Consider the following 17,303-nt stretch of genomic DNA (forward strand, 5'->3'; position numbering starts at 1 on the left):
GAAGGGCAACTCAAGTATTGGTTTCATTATACACGGTAGATTTATCAAATTATAACAGCATGAATGACAATAACATCTAAGGTAGGCAAAAGTGCTTGATCGTTATTTGTGTAGATGTATTTTCCACGTCGGAAGTTGTCATATTTTTGCCTATCTGTATGTTTGTACATCCATTTGTTTTATAATACGTCCGTCCGTCCGTGTATTCATCTGTATTATTAGAATGAAATTTATACTTAAAATACATGAGTTTATTTCTCGCTGAAAGATGTTGCAAATTGGAAGGTATGTTTATATTTTTAGTATGAATTTTCCGATATCTAGGCTTGTTAAATGTAAATATTTATTACTAGGACATGTGTTTCTCAGAGTGACTTATTAGCCCTGCTAATCTATGTTTTGTAGATATATGTTTAATTTGCCTATATCTACTTTTAAATAGTCTGCAAAAATTTACTGTCTACTTTTTGTTGCGTTTTAGTCGTCCTCAACAAAATGTATTATAAAAAGAACTTAAAAAAACCTTGTCACAAATATGTACCTTCGCCTAAAATACATACACGGAACTGTTATCACACTTTCGAGTGAATTAAGTTTGTAAATTTATCATCTAAACTTGCATTTTGATATTTGAGAAACACTAAAGAGTCCCTAGGACCCTCCCTCAACAATCACTCACTCTCGGGGGTTGACTCGACTGTCACTCACCTTTATGAATACAAATCGATTTTTTTTTTTTTGGAATAAAGGAGCGACCGTTAGACAATTTAATTAATTTTACCTGTTTTATGTACGGCTGAAACACGGTACTGGTGCTGAAAGTAGTCCCACTTACTCGAAAAATTAAATTTTTACATACAATATTTCTTTTGTGTAAATTTCAAAGTTTAGACTATCTCCTACCTAAATCAATTTTAGTTTTTAGTAAACATGCATGCATCACTGTTTTATCGATGTTTTCCATCATATGGTATAACAAAAGTTACAGACACTACACTAGGTGTATAACATACAAGAAAAACAAACAAATACTTCAAAACTTTGATTATTTTCACTGTAACATCAATAACAGATTATAAACATTGAAAGTAAAAAACTTAACTGGAAGTGATAAACATCTTGACCAAAAATTTCAGAACATTAATGAAGCTGGTATCAGACAAAAGAAATATAAGCCAAGAAACTTTGCTTTAACTTTCACAAAAAACCCACCAGAAGGTTAGTTAGGCATTTATCTAACACCAAGAACAATATGAACACAAACAAAATCATCAATTCTGTCCTAAAGAATCATAAATTTTGGTAACAGGTAATATTACAGTATACATAGATTTGGTTACAGACACTACTGAAATCTAACATTTCAATGCAGTGGCAGAATCATTTAAAATAATGGCAAATTTCAACACAAAACAACTCAACATTAACACATAAACTAGAATATATGTTCAAATGAATGTTGACTAGATAGAATTAAAGCGCGAACTTATTTTAACATGAATATGTGGGAACTTCACATTAAAATTATGAAAATGAGAACAGTATAGCCAAGTTTAAAATAGAACGATGTTGAAAACAGTAAAATACTAAATGTAGGTGATTGTTTATTAAATCATAGTCATTGAAATAAACTCTGACTCAAACTGCCTACTGAAATAGAGGCATATTAGTGATCCCGCATTTGGTTACAGACACTACATGGATGTCATGTTTGGTAATCATACTTGTGCTTTCGTCACATGACCATACTTCTTGTACTATCTAGAATAGTCACTTAAAGTAGAATTGTCTATGTGTTATTTCAAGATCAACTTTAAGCTTTAACATATCATTTGACCTGAATCTGAAATGACCCCTTTCATTGACTACTTCCGGAGCTTGAACACAATGCATAATTACGTCAATTGGTTCCTGTGAACAATCTTCTTTATCAGGCCAGATGTACACTTTGCCTGACTTCTTCATGTATTTCAGTCGGACATCTGTATCAAATACACCCATTATTTCTGCTATATACACACAGAGAGGTCCCTTCTTTGGCTTAAGCCCAACAGCTACAAAGTCACCAGGGTTGTATTTTTGGGATCCTGTTGGTTTTACCATCTCAGCTGGTTCTTCATGAACTTTACTCTTCTGGGGTTCTATTGCTTTCTCTCTCTCAGTTGGTACTTCCTGAACTTTACTCTTCTTTTCTGCAGTGTTTTGCTTTCCTGTCGACTTTCTGTTCTTTGGAAGCTTTTCTGATGTTTCTTTGTTCTGTTCATTTTGCTTGCTCGTCTGTTTTCTTTCCTGGCTTGAATTGTCTTTGATAATTACTAACTTCCGTGCCTCCCAGGCATTAATATGTTCGCAGAAGTACTTTTTCATTTCCTCACACTTTTTCTTTCTAAGTTCTTGTTGAATGATTGGATCAGAGAGAGCTTGCTGCCGTTTTCGTAGTCTTGCCTCCTGTCTCCTTTCCCTATCGACTTTTTTTCAGCTCATCATATTTTGCTTTGTTTATTAATTTCTCTCTGCTTTTTCCTCCATGCTTGTACTTTGAGCCTAGTCTTCTCCCTTCTATCTTTCACATTCTGCTCATCTTTGCTTGGTTGAACTGTGCTTCCTGAAAAAAGAAACAACTGTGTTTTGATTTCCGCAAGCTTATGTGTTTATGTATGAAAATGCAAATTTAGATATTTTAAAGCATATTGCTCATGTGTCCTCTTCAATGTATTTATAAGCAAAGAAACTGAAAATCAGCTGTTTCTTTAAGTTAGGTGTCTGATAAAGAAACATGTAGCTTCAGACTGTGTATTTGGTCAATATTTAAGCTTTTAAACTGATTTCACAAGCTCTTCAATGTCATATAGAATAGTCCGTTTAATGCATAGGCTGTGTAGTGTCTGTAACCACTTGAACATAAGAACTAGAAATCCTATATTTTGTCAGACCTCATGAAATTGTCATAATTTTGTTGCCTGAATTTACTGATCTCATAATAGTTATTGCAAAAACACTCTATTTACAGTGTGTATTTAAAGAGATTATTGGAAATTGTGCCAGTTGTAAGAAATCTTGGAAATATAACACTTTTATCTACATTATTTATTTTAAAATTTAGCCTGGAATGTCCCAGTATTGTGCCTTATACAACAATATTGTAAAAGGAAACACATTAACTTTTCATTTCATACTCATATGAGGGAAATGGTCATTCACTAAAAATAAGGGGATATTGGTTACAGACACTACAGATTATAGTGTAGCACTGTCAGAACAATAGGAACATACCTGAGTCATCACCAGGGCTTTTTTTCATGTTTTCTCCCCATTTCCTAGGGACGTACCATGGTAAGGAACACAAAAAGCAAGTGTTAATTTTTTTCTGGATAAATATACAGGTTACATTGTGCTTCAGTGAATAATTCTGAAAAACAATGCCACAAAGATGATGCAATGTTTCATTGTACAAGAGTCATTGCATCATATTTTTGCACTTAACTCAGTAGTTCAATGTATGATGCAACATTGCACCATAAAAGAAGGAACTTTCTATACTGTAAAACAAAATAATAGTGACAAAAAGAACAATGATTTTTTCTTTCATTTCTATACCTCTTTGTGTAGTGTCTGTAACTTTTTCAAAGTAGTAATTTTCAATGATGTTAATTGATGGAACTATGATTTTTGGCAAACCTGGACATTACATGACTACACATTAGCCAATGCAGGATTTATACTTTTGTATTGAGAAACAATGAAAATATTGCAACATAAACTTTTAATGGTTACAGACACTACAGAATTTTAAAGTATTTTGCAAAGAACTGTTGTTCATGCCTAAACCTGTACTAGCCCAGAATTATTAATGTTTTTTATACTTACCATAACAAATAACTGTTAGGTTAATGTCAATGAAAGTTCAATTTACTTTTATTTTCTACCAATTACTGGGTTATAACAATGAGCATATGACTGATTTTTAACTGTTTAAACAAACCATTGCTGATTGTATTTTACTCATAAAATCCATAATTTATGACCGATTTCAAAAATTAAATCAGCAAAACGTGCGGGACAGATGTCTGTATAAATCCGTATCAACTGATGTACCATAACTTATTGAAATTTAGGGTATTCTTCATTCTCTTGATAATTTTTTTTCAAGTGGGACTGCATAACGCTAAAAAATAGCCAATTTTGGAGCATATTTCCAAACATATCTCAAGAACGGGTAATACTAGCCTCTTGAAATATTCAGAAAAGTGAGATAGGCAACTTCTAGTCTGGTCAATCTTTAAAATCTGTCCCTATCTTATATATATTTTCTGTGCCATTGATATAACATAAAAAAAAGCTAATCAGCACCAATACCGTGTTTCAGCCGTGTAGCAAGTACTACAGAATTCCAGAAAATAAATACTGAAAAAGAACTGTATACAAAACACTATTAAACTTCACACAACAAAACATAGCTGCAACATTAAAAAAATAAATATCAAATTTCTACTTGAAACACTAAACTTCACTTCTTTTACCAAATTACCTTCTCTCACTCCACTTTCTAACCATTTTGTTAGTTGTGTAGTGCTAGAAAAAAATCAATTTTGAATTCCAAATTTCTGAAATCGCGAAATTAAATCCCAAGGTTGATGGACAGACGTTTTGGGAATTTGAGAGATGGGAAAAAATATATATTGCAAGAAAAATTTCTATGCAACACAACACATTGCAAAATAAATAAACATAACAGAATTATAAATGCACTGCAAACACAAAAAGCAGAAGTAAAACACTGAAGGGCACACAGAAATAAACGTTTATAGAATACACAAGCACACAGTTCCGACGAAGAAGAAATGTTCCTAGTTGTTCCACGAAGAATCCAGGGGAGCCGAGAAATGTGAAGTTTCTCTAGATTACACGTGTAATTAAAAAACAAATGAAGTTATAATTTTGCCATGGACTTTTGTTTAGACAGTATGTCTTTACTTTTTTTAAACAAAGAAGACACGGCATGTTTGGGCCCGTAAAGTTCCCTCAATTGGAATAATAAAGTTGAAAATCAGTCCTGTAGCTTGGACACCCGCTTGTATAAACAGAAATGTTCTTCAGATATCACAGATGTAGAGATATAAAACCATGTTGTGACAGAGGTGTACTCGGTAGAACACAAACTATTTCTGGGATTGTCACAAAATACGATTTAAAGTTGGGTTTGTCAATATCTATTCCAGTGTTAGAAGATGATGTAGATACTGAGATGTAGGAATGCAGGGTGTCCTGCAAACAAACAAACACAAGCATAAGCTATAAAATAAAATAAAAGCGAATAAAAGCAAAATCAAAGCAGTAAGCTATTAGCAAATAAAGCCAAATGGAAAATTTACTAATATGAAAATAATGTTTTCCTATTAAAAAACAATTGACAGTTAAGAAAACAGCTGAATTGTCATTATTCATGAAAACTAGACAAAAGGAATTTTAACCAAACGATTCATGAACAAGGGACAGGACAATGGACAACCTGGGATTTACCTGAGCTGTAAAACAGCTGTAAGTTTTTTAGAAACAGAGAAGAAATGTTGTAGTTGTGAAAGCTACATGTTTCCCCCTTCTAGAAAAGCTGTCAAGTGCATTGTATAATTTCAATTACCGCAAAAAACATGATTATGTGAGGTTTTAGTGTGCAGCCAATCAAAACTTGTTTTACATAATTTATTTATAGATGGTAGCACATGAAGATATAGATCAGTACAAAGTACAAATGATACATTTTAATTTTAAATGTGGCCTTCTGAACAACAACAACAACAACCAAATATATATTTGTGCCCCCGCCCCCCCCCCCATGAGTGGTGGGGGCATATCAATTTGGTCTTGTCCATGCGTCCGTGCGTGCCCGCGAAATGATGGTTAAGTGACTGCATAACGGTACTTTCTCTTTGATGTCATTCAATCCGTTCTGTTTATGTGACTATTTTTCTTTTTATGTGACTGTTAGAACAATAGAGAGAACAATGGGGGAGTCACATAAAGACCGTTTCGTTAGAACTTCCGTCTGTGCGTCCGTCCGTAGTTCGTGACGCGCCTAGCTCAAAAAGTATTTGATATAAATAGATGAAACCTTGCATGAGACTTAATCATGATATGAACTTGCACATCTCCTATTTTACGTCATGCTCCGCCCCCCTATTTCCACAGTTATGGCCCCTGAAATAGTCAAAAACGCAAATTTTCACCTTGTGACGCCCCGAACTCTAAAGTTTTTAATATAAATTGAATAAACCTTGCAAGAGTCTTTATCATGATATGAACTTGTGCACCTTCTACTTTTTGTCTGCCTCTGCCCCCTATTTTCAGAATTATGGCCTTTGAAATAGTAAAAAATGCACATTTTCATCCTGTGACACGCCTAGCTCAAAATGTATTTGATGTAGATTCATGAAACCTTGCATGCGTCTTAATCATGATCTGAACTTGCGCACCTCCTATTTTTATCTGAGTCTGCCCCTATTGTTAGAGTTATGGCCCCTGAAATAGTCAAAATGCACATTTTTACCTTGTGACGCGCCTAGCTCAAAAGGTATTTAATATAAATTTATTAAACTTCGCATTATTCTTGATCATGATATGAACTTGCACACCTTCTATTTTTCATCTGGGTCAGCCACCTATATCTAGAGTTATGGTCCCTGAAATAGTCAAAAATGCACATTTTCACCTTGTGACGCACCTAACTCAAAAAGTATTTAATATAAATTGATTAAACCTTGCATGAGTCTTTATCATGATATGAACTTGTGCACCTCCTATTTTCATCTGGTTCCGCTGCCCCTATTTCCAGAGTTATGGCTCCTGAAATAGTAAAAAATGCACATTTTCACCTTGTGACGCGCCTAACTCTAAAAGTATTTAATATAAATTGATTAAACCTTGCAAGAGTCTTTATCATGATATGAACTTGTGCATCTCCTATTTTCTGTCTGCCTCTGCCCCCTATTTTCAGAAATATGGTCCCTGAAATAGTCAAAAATTCACATTTTCACCTTGTGATGCACCTAGCTCAAAAAGTATATGACACTCCCACGCCCCCGCCCCCCCCCCTCCCCATCCCGCCACTTCGAACGCTTACCAATCGTTCCTCTGCCCCCTAAACCCCGACTCCTTACACATTATACCCCCTCCAAAAATAAAATAAAATTAAAAAAGACACCTTTACACATACCTAACATTGCCTTACACTTACTTATTTTTTTTTATCTTATACATACATTCACACGTTTCGGTATCCCGCATTCGCCCTCCTCATCCCGCAGCATGTACACTTTTCTGTTTATTTGTTACCTCTTTCACAATTTCTTATATCTTATCCAGATTGTCAGTATCTCCCATATCCCCTCAATTCGATACCCATCCACTCTTCCGCACCCCCATCCACACATACACACACGCACGCACGCACGCACGCACACAACCTTCTATCCATCTTTCCTTTCCTAATTTGTTTTTGCATTTCTCACAGTAACTTTTAACTTAAATTGTTTCTCATTCACTCATGATTTTCTCCCTAATCACCGCCAACCTCCACTTCCCCAACGTCCAATACTAACTAAGAATACTTATTCTATCTATTGTCTTTAATAAGTTGTAAACTGTAGACATCATGTTGATTTAGACTGTACATTTATTTATGCACAACATTAATCTAAATAGAATTGTTCGATTATTTTTGGATATCTTATTTACATGGAAATTTGTTAGAAAACAAGCGAAATTACTCCTAAAAAGTGTATACGCTATGTTGGTTCTTAAAGCGTTAGTCACGCGATTTAGTAGGAATGTAAAATAGACCATTTTATATAGGCAGAAACCATTTGAAGAAAGACATAAAATTACTCATAAAGTCTCTAGGATTCGTGGGTCTCTAAAATTTAACTCTCGAGAAAGGTTTGATATTTTCTGATATTTAATAAACGGGAAACAGAAATGGATTTACTCGGGAAGTGCATTTAGATCTCAAAGGCCTAAGTCACGCGACAGAGTTAGAATTTAAAATAAAGGTAATTTACTGTATTTTATATTACGATCAATATCAATCTCAGTAAAATGGATTGGTTTTGGATATTTTATTTATATACATAATTATCTGCTTAAAAATACATATACATATGTATCTTCTGTTGTCGTTTTCCATAACATCACATATTTTACGGTAAATCAATTTTGTTTGCATGTTCAATGTTAAATTATTCTTATCGGACTTTTTTTACTACTTTCCTACGGCGAAGTAGCTAGTTTTCCAGACTCGTTATATACACTGTCAAGGCCACAGGCTACATGTTTACCTTAAAAAGGACACGTATTCATTATTATGGCATCTGATGCTGGGTAAAACATAGAGTCACATGTAAGATTGGAATTCTGTAAAGGTAGAATGAAATATATATTTAGGGGCCTCCGTGGCCGAGTGGTTAAGATCGCTGACTTCAAATCACTTGCCCCTCATCGATGTGTGTTCGTGCCTCACTCGGGGCGTTAAGTTGTTCATGTGAGGAAGCCATCCAGCTGACTTACAGAAGGTCGGTGGTTCTACTCAGGTGCCCGCTCTTGATGAAGGACTGCACGGAGGGCAACCTGGGTCTTCCTCTACCATCAAAGCTGGAAAGTCGCCATATGACCTATAATTGTGAGGGTGTGCCAATTAAACCCAATAAAATAAAATAAAATAAAATAAATACTTTATTTATAAATTTCGTTGCAAATCTGTAACAATATTCCCAAAAACATCGATGAGAGCTGGTAACATATGATTGTGTCTTCGTTTACAATTTGCAACGTATTCTGTTAGACTTCGTAACATTATAAAGAGTATCTACGAGCTTTATTTTCAAACTACGTGCACAATAATGACTGTACGATCACTACTATCAGCAATTTAACATCTACACATACAGTTGACGGAAACTATAAGCGTTTTGTTTAGTTATAAAATAACGTCCATTTCTTTAAATTGTAGTATACATCGTCTGACTGGGTGATATCTAAATCAACTGTTGATATACTATGAGATCAATGGGTAACAAGGATTGTTATCTGACCATGTCCGTTGCTGATGTATGTTTGAAATCAAGAAATTGTTGTCATGTTGTAGGCATAAGTAACATAATTGTTGAGATACCGTATCGTGTGTCGTTGATATTTTGCAACACGATGTCGTTGAGACTTACGTTGGAACATACTTCTCCCGGAGTGTATAAAGCATTTATATTTGGGAAATAGATTTTAGTTTAACGTGCTTTGTTGGCAAATAAAACACGGTTTTGAGTTCAGATGCGGCATAATATAATCACGAAGGCCGAAGACCTTATTAATAACGGCGCATCTGAAGGGAAAAAACGGTCACTTTGCGACGTGTTTTAATCGACAAGACAATACACGATAAAATCTTTCTTTGTTTAAATAAAAGAAAACCTTAAAAGTGTTAGAATACTCTACAAAACAATTGTCAATTTACTGATATTTACATTGAATTTGGAAATGGACTGCATAAAGGAGACAAACTTTCAGACAGTTCAACGCCTTTAAAAAGTCCCATCTTTAAGCAACTGCTACATATCTTCGTTTTGATGCATTTGCACTAATGTCCCAGTGATGAAATTTCATATATAAGTAAGCAGAACATAGTTTTTAGCAACTGTTTAAAAAAATTAACATAAGGAATGAATCTTTTTTTTATTTATTTATTTTTTTTTGGGGGGGGGGGAATTGGGGGTGGGAGTGGGGGTTGGGAGGGGGGGGGGTGTGACCAAGGCAAGGGGGTGACCAGGTGTGGGTACACAACTTCATATGTTTATAATAAATGTTCATGGAAAAGAATGAAAGAGTTTGGTGATTTGTAATGTACAAATCTGTGGATTTTAAAACAATTAAGGGGCAATAACTCTGAAGTTAGCAAAGAGATCCGCACGAAATTGTGTTTCAGTTTAAGTTTCATAGTTCTAGGTCAAATATATTACAAGTTATGAAGCAGAAATTGCAGAAGCAGATATTTATAGTACCTTATATAGTTAACACAAGAAGTTTCTAAGGGTCATAACTCTGGTGTTACTTGGTCAATCTGACTGGAACTTGACGGGCATAACCTCGTAGTGGTGAAAATGTATATGAAGTTTTATTTAAATATTCCCAACCACTTCCTAGATATAGCTCCGGACGGACGTAAGGACTGACGGACGGACAACGCCAAAACTATATCCCTCCGACTTCGTCGAGGGATAACAAAATAGGTTCAAGTCCCGCGCTGATGTCTGTCAGTCAACGTTTTCCGTATTAATAATTTCTTCTAACATGATTTTTGTTTCTAAATTACTTTTATTTATGAGAATTTTTATCTATTCTTGATAAAAGGCTGAGTTGAATAAAACTTCTGTGCAAAATGCATAGTGATACTCGTATTCTATTATTTTCCACGTTCCACCGGAACGTTTGTATACCGTCGTAGGTATGCACACCAGACAAATAAGAAGTTTTGCCCGTTTGAATGTACCGACAACTGTCTTGTATCAAGTCTTATATTTTTTTATTGTGCTGTCTACTTGTAACATATGAACATGTTGAATAATACTCAGTATTGCTTATCCCGAGGCTAGAGGGCCAGAGAATACATGTCCACTACCATCTGTGAACAGACTCAGTCAAATCGACACTGTAACATTTCCATATCTTTTCGTGTTGGGAGAACTGTGGGTTTCTATTTATTTCTATTTCAGAGACTTAAACAGCTCGACAGTATTATACTTATTATGCTTGTAATATAAGTCAGCCGCAATAAATACATCTATTAAGTTAATTTAACTTATTATATTCTAAATACATGTATACGTTTAGATACTTTATCAATGTTGCTCAAATCCTTTTAGCGACACATTTTCACAAGGCTAAATATGTACATTTAATAACTAAAAAGGTTTATATTAACATTTTCAAAGTTGAAACATAATGTTGGGTATATCCTTGTTTATTCAGGTTACATAAATTAAACATTCTATTCACCTTGATACTTGGGGATATCATTGAAAGCAAAATAATGACAGGTTTGAAACGATATGTATCCATAACAAAAGATAATGTTGCCGTACATTTGAAGGCTTGACGCATGTTTTTGTTTTTGTTTTTTTTTTTTTTTTATTTTGTTTATTACAAAGAAACCTTGTGAAAATAATATATTGCGATACGAATTTAGCACAGTAACCATATTTCAGCTATATTGTTACGAGATTTTCTGAAAATGAAAAAAAAACAAGAACGCATTTTCTTTGAAAACAAGTCACCGATTATTCATTTAACGGAATGAGGAAAATATGAAAGTTGTCCTTTTAGATAGGAATATGAAACAGCGAAATTGAGTAGACAAACAATATGGCAAGAATGAATTGTTTTTTTAGGATCATTGACACGTTTATTTTAGTGCAAAGATACAACTTCTTATAGATTTTATTAACTAACACACGGCAGTATTTTAGTACCGTGTGGTGGCTGTAAAAACTCTCCCAGTACTTGGATTCAGTGTTGTTATGTCTTATGATGATTAAAAGCAGTCAGGTTTCTATTTATATGACGACTCGGTTTTAATGTAGGTCTTCGTTCAACTGAAAAGTATCTTCAACCAAAATTTATAACTGAATTAGGTAGCTGGTAACAGGATAGGTTGGCGTTTTATCACCATATTTATCATAATATGAAATAAGGCACTGCCTCAATCAGGAATCGATCCGACTTCAACTCATCCAATAACATTTGAAAAGAACTATCTAATGACAACACGGAAGGACACACCTTTTAATTAGATAGTAAATATCTCATCCGGTATATCGCATGTTACCGTAGAGGGATCGATCCCGATTTTCGTCGCTAAGCGTAGGATCGATTTCCTATCAATTTAAAGATAGAGTTTGGAAAAAAAACAACACTGCCCATAATGAATTGTATTACAGGTAATTTCCGACTATTATATAGGCGCTATCTCCGGAAAGGTATATTTATTTATATGAACTGTGCTCACTAGGGGCTTTTATTTACAAGTGCACACTACGTGTTATACACCATATATCCATATTTGTTCTGATGTGCAAGACGTTGCGATTCGGACAAGTTATATGGACGCTTAATAGGCACAAGGAAAAAGCGTAATCTTCCAAAATACCCGAAGTCAGACACTCTGTGCACGTGCCGGAAGTACACAATTTCTAATTCGGTAATATATATCTCATTCGGTATACCGCATGTTATCGCAGAGGGATCAGTAGGATCGATTCCCTATTAATTCAACCATACAACGACAGTTCCTTGTTCATACTCACATCCCAATGCCATTTGTTGAAGTTTGCGTAACTGATACTGATTTATCCGAATGGCAAAGATGCTACCGCAACTTGTGCTTAAAATATCTTATAAATACATTTTTATACACGCCAAAAGACACTCCCGTGATGTTTATTCATAGTCAGTTATTCATTATTAGATAATTGTTAAATGTGGATGTAGTACTGTAGAACAATAAATGACACAAATAATAACCCAACAAGGTATTCATCTATGCACCTCTATGGTCCCTGTTAAAATGAAACATGAATTAACTGTCTGGTTAAAAACTTGGCGATAAGTCATTTCATTTAAATGCCAATTTTCAAGGCATGTACTGTAGAGGTTTTTCTTGCTTTATGTATGATGTGTGATATGGTAAACATAACATTATATCTGAAGGACCATGTATGATAAGGCACGGTTTTAGCCCCCAAGTTTTGAAGAAAATGAAATTAAAAATACATCTCAGCGTTACGAATTATTTGAAACATAAAGGATTAATCTTGCATTTTTTGAAGTAAAAATGTAACAGTTTTGCGTTAAAAGTCATGATCCATGGTTTAGTTTCATGTCATCAACACAGATTTTGTACATTTTTAGACATTGTCATGCACTTTATCACAAAAATACGATACGAGCGCAGGGGAAAACAATTTTAGTTTTTGGATATATTTTGAGGATTACAAAAACACGAAGAATGATACATGAGAAAACATTGTTCTAATGTGCGCTCATAGTAAATTTCGAACAAATACTGTATTTTTACCGAAAAATTTACTCTAAAAATAGCCATTTGAAGGGACAAAGCTCTTGAGCTTGGCGTAAAGGTAAGAAAAACGTCATGCGGGAAAATTAGCGTTTGTTGTCAAGATGGATTTCTTTTGAAATTATTGGTAAATTAGACAATTTGGCAGTATTTTAAATGTTGTTATAACTGTTATAAACAATGCTCTCGATGATGTTTAAACAGAGTATATTGGTCTACGTATGTATTCGCCAGTCGGCTCTAATTTTGGTGGATAAGCGAGTGATGGGCAGTAGGTCAATCAGCTGATCAGAATAGAATAGAATAGAATAGAATAGAATAGAATATTCAATTAAGCCAATCAAGGGTCATATATAATGACATGTATAATCAGAATTATAAAACATACAGGGAGGACATAATTGACAAAAATATAAATAAGTACATGAAGGCAAATAAAGCTCCATTCGTATTCTTACGACACAAATAACATGAGCTTATGACAATGAAAAAAGAAGACAAGAAACAATTACTGAGATTGAAGTAAATTCCACAGTAAACTATGACTTTCATTCATTGTTGGTGCTACATGATCTGACTAGTAAGCTAGCAAGAGAGTTCTTTTATTATACATATCATGTATATATATAGAAAATATCAATAAAAGCCAGGATCTTCAGAGGACATTAACCATATAAATTTTTGTTCATTATTTAACAAAGAAATGTTTATATGTGGACCAATCCGTTTCTGGATGATACCTGAGGAACGCTTGAGTCTAGGATCATGAAAGTTGATAGTTAGCTTTGTCGTAGCAAGCAGATGACCCTTATTGATTTTGAGATTAGTAGGTTAAAGGTCAAGGTCACAGTAACCTGGAACATTTAAACGGTTTGCGGATGATAACTCAAGAACGCTTTGGTCTACGATCATGAAAGTTGATAGTTATGTTGGTCATGACCAGCAAATGACTCCTGTTGATTTTGAGATCAGAGGGCAAGGTCACAGTGACCCGGAACAGTTGAACAGTTTCTGGGTGATAACTCAAAAATACTTGGGCTTAGGATAATCAAAGTTGATAGGGAGGTTGGTCGTGCAGATGACCCCTATTGACTTGAGGTCAGTAGATCAAATGTTAAGGTCATACCCTGAAGAGTTAAACCGTTTCTGGACGATAACTTGAGAATGCTTAGGCCTAGGATCAGGAAACCTAATAGTGTGGTTGATCATGACCAGCTAATAACCCCTGTTGATTTGAGGTCAATAGGTCAAAGTCAAGGTCACACTGACCCAGAACAATAGAACTTTTGTGTAGAGTGACAAAATAATTTCTTAAATGGAACTCTATCATAAAGGTATTGACTCCATGATCTAAAAGGATCAGAAAATATATCAACACTAATTCCAAGTAAGGGGAGCCTTTTTATAGCCGTCACACGGCACTTAAAAACTGCTGTTGTGCTAGTTAATAAAATCTGTAAGAAGATCCCTTGGAAACTTAGAATGCAACCAGGCAGAGTGATAGCAGACTCGGTTTAACTGAGTCTATGACATAAAGTGTACTGTTAAGCTGAAGTGGGTACAACATAAGTATTTAAATTTTACTTGATCTTATTGCGATATACTGTTTGATCCGCTAATTACGTAATACAATTTGCGTTAATTTTTACTTAATTTTGGAAGACCCAGAAAGAAGTTATACACTAGATATCATTTCCTAATTACTCCATCAGCAAATAAAACCAAACTCAAAATTTCAAAACTTCGCGTGTCCTTAATGGATTAAATTTAAAATGGAAAATATGCCATCATAATTTGTTTGCAGCAAGTTATGACTATTTTTTTCAACTAAAAGGTTCATGTTACAGACCTTAAGGTTATGAAATTATTGCTGTATGTTGTGAAAGGTATTGTCTTATATTCAAAGAGAAATCATGCATAACTTTTCTAACGGAAAAGGTTGATCAAACTGCAAAAACAACAAAGTACAATTTAAATTAAGTTACAGTGGGCACAAAATAATCTTAACATTTATCCTTTACGGTATATGTTTTGCAATTTAGAGGGCAAAATATCATTTCTCTGTACATCTGCATTACCCAAAAACTGTTTAACTTGTTGAAATAAAAGAAAAGACAATTTCAAAAGATATCGTTGGGTAGAGTTATGTTAAGTTTTGATAATCCATCATATGATCATCACAAATAAACGTTAGTGACAGGCTAACAAAACATTTAACAAAACTGGATGACATTAAATGTAGAAAGGAATGTGTTGCTTTGTTTTAAATTGAAGTTAAAATTGCTGAAGTTTGCTGAAGGTAAAAATCATTTTACCTAAGTTTTGTTTGAAAATCAGATAACAAGAAAAGGATTTTATCATTATTTTTCATCAGAAACAGTCTCCACTTATACATATTTTTCACGCAATTTCGCATCTTGCAGACAATTACATTTGTAGATATTCGTTTGTCATCAGTTTGCAAATCTTAACAAACAGGAAAATAATAAAAGGGCTGCATTCTTTTATAACGAACGTCACGACATTCTCAACGCATCGGTCTTTCCCCGTAAAATGGTTTGGTGTCACTCTTAATTAGAGTTTTGGAGCGCACATTGTATTCTAGAATGTAAGAATGTATTTACAAATTCCCGATTCAACTCCTTTCAATGTGTATGTTGTATGGATAATAAACTTCCGCTTAAAGGGAACTCGTGTTTGAAACCAATAAGCATGTAATGCACAGCGTCTATGTAAAAAACCAAAGCATGTTTCTACACTCATAGACATTTATAATCGGTCACCTATGATTTTCATATATTTTGTTTAAGAATACGCTGAAAATAAAACAATAAAGTATACAATCAATTTATTCAATGTCTTAATAACAATATGGGCAGTTTCATTTTATTAGAACATTTGAGATTTGGTAACAACAACAGTTTGAATAACAACACCCACACTTTTCAAAGGAGTTTATAAAATATTATGTAATAATAACCATTTTCGCATACCAGAGGTTTACTATGGTTCCCTAGCTGAACCTCTGGTATATTCGCCGATATTTTAGTTATGTTACATTACAGGTAAAAGGTTATAAATTTATTTATTCATATTAAGCAATACTTTACTTAGATACTGTTTGATCATGAATTCGGCGTGATTGGCTGAAACCACTCCCGGTAGTAATTGCGCATGCTCACCAAGTAAATGAAATAAATAAATCTGAGGTTCGATTTGGGACTGTGACGAACCTCTGATTTATTTCAGTGAAAAATAGCAGACTTGGTTTAGTTGAATTTGTTCATGAGAGGTAATGAAGTGTGAAACACATCTCACGCAAAGACCACAACCGCCACCCTACACTAGAACCGGCTAGTTAAACTTCTGGCTATTTCGCCGATATTATTTTATCAGCGTGAAGTTGGCAGTACAGCAGTAGGAGCAGTTAACTGCTGTAACTGCTGGCAGTAGTAGGAACTGCTACTACAACTGCTGCTACTGCTGTACTGCCAACTTCACGCCGATGACATTTTTAGTTTTGTTACACGACAGGTAAAAGGTTTCAGCCAATCAGCGACGTTTCGCGATAAATCATCGCGAATCAGTCAAAATCGATCATGTAAAGCTTGACTAATAAGGAACATTATAAGTTCCTGATACATCCGATTACAGAAATAAATCTATATTAATCACAATCATGCAATATCGTCTTTATTCATTTTAGCATGTACATTTCTTAGAAACTGTTTGAGCACAAAATGGGCGTGATTGACTGAAACCACTCCCGGTAGTAATTGCGCATGCTCAGCAAATAAATGAATGAAAGAAATCTAAAGTTCGAGTTGATGTGACTTATTTCCAAACTCTCCAATGCACCATGGAAAATATAATTTTAAAGTGTTTGTAAAACCTGTATTTCGACGCTGACAATTGCACTTTCAGAGTCATTACAGGGTCCCTCTTCATCACTTTTGTCTTACATTTTGACGTGTTGTTACCAATGAAACATCACAGGAAAACAAAAAACCCTAGACCATTGGTGAAGTGGTAAAAACAGTTTGGTACCAAAATACCAACTTTTCTACTTCGGAGCAATCGACTTCGGTCCCAACTGTTGACTTTCCGAATTAAATTAGACCCTATATTTAACCAAGTTTAAATCTATATATATATAATTATATATATATTAGGTTACATCATAAATATA

Source organism: Mercenaria mercenaria, unplaced genomic scaffold (assembly GCF_021730395.1).
Source record: "Mercenaria mercenaria strain notata unplaced genomic scaffold, MADL_Memer_1 contig_3903, whole genome shotgun sequence".
NCBI lineage: Eukaryota > Metazoa > Mollusca > Bivalvia > Venerida > Veneridae > Mercenaria > Mercenaria mercenaria.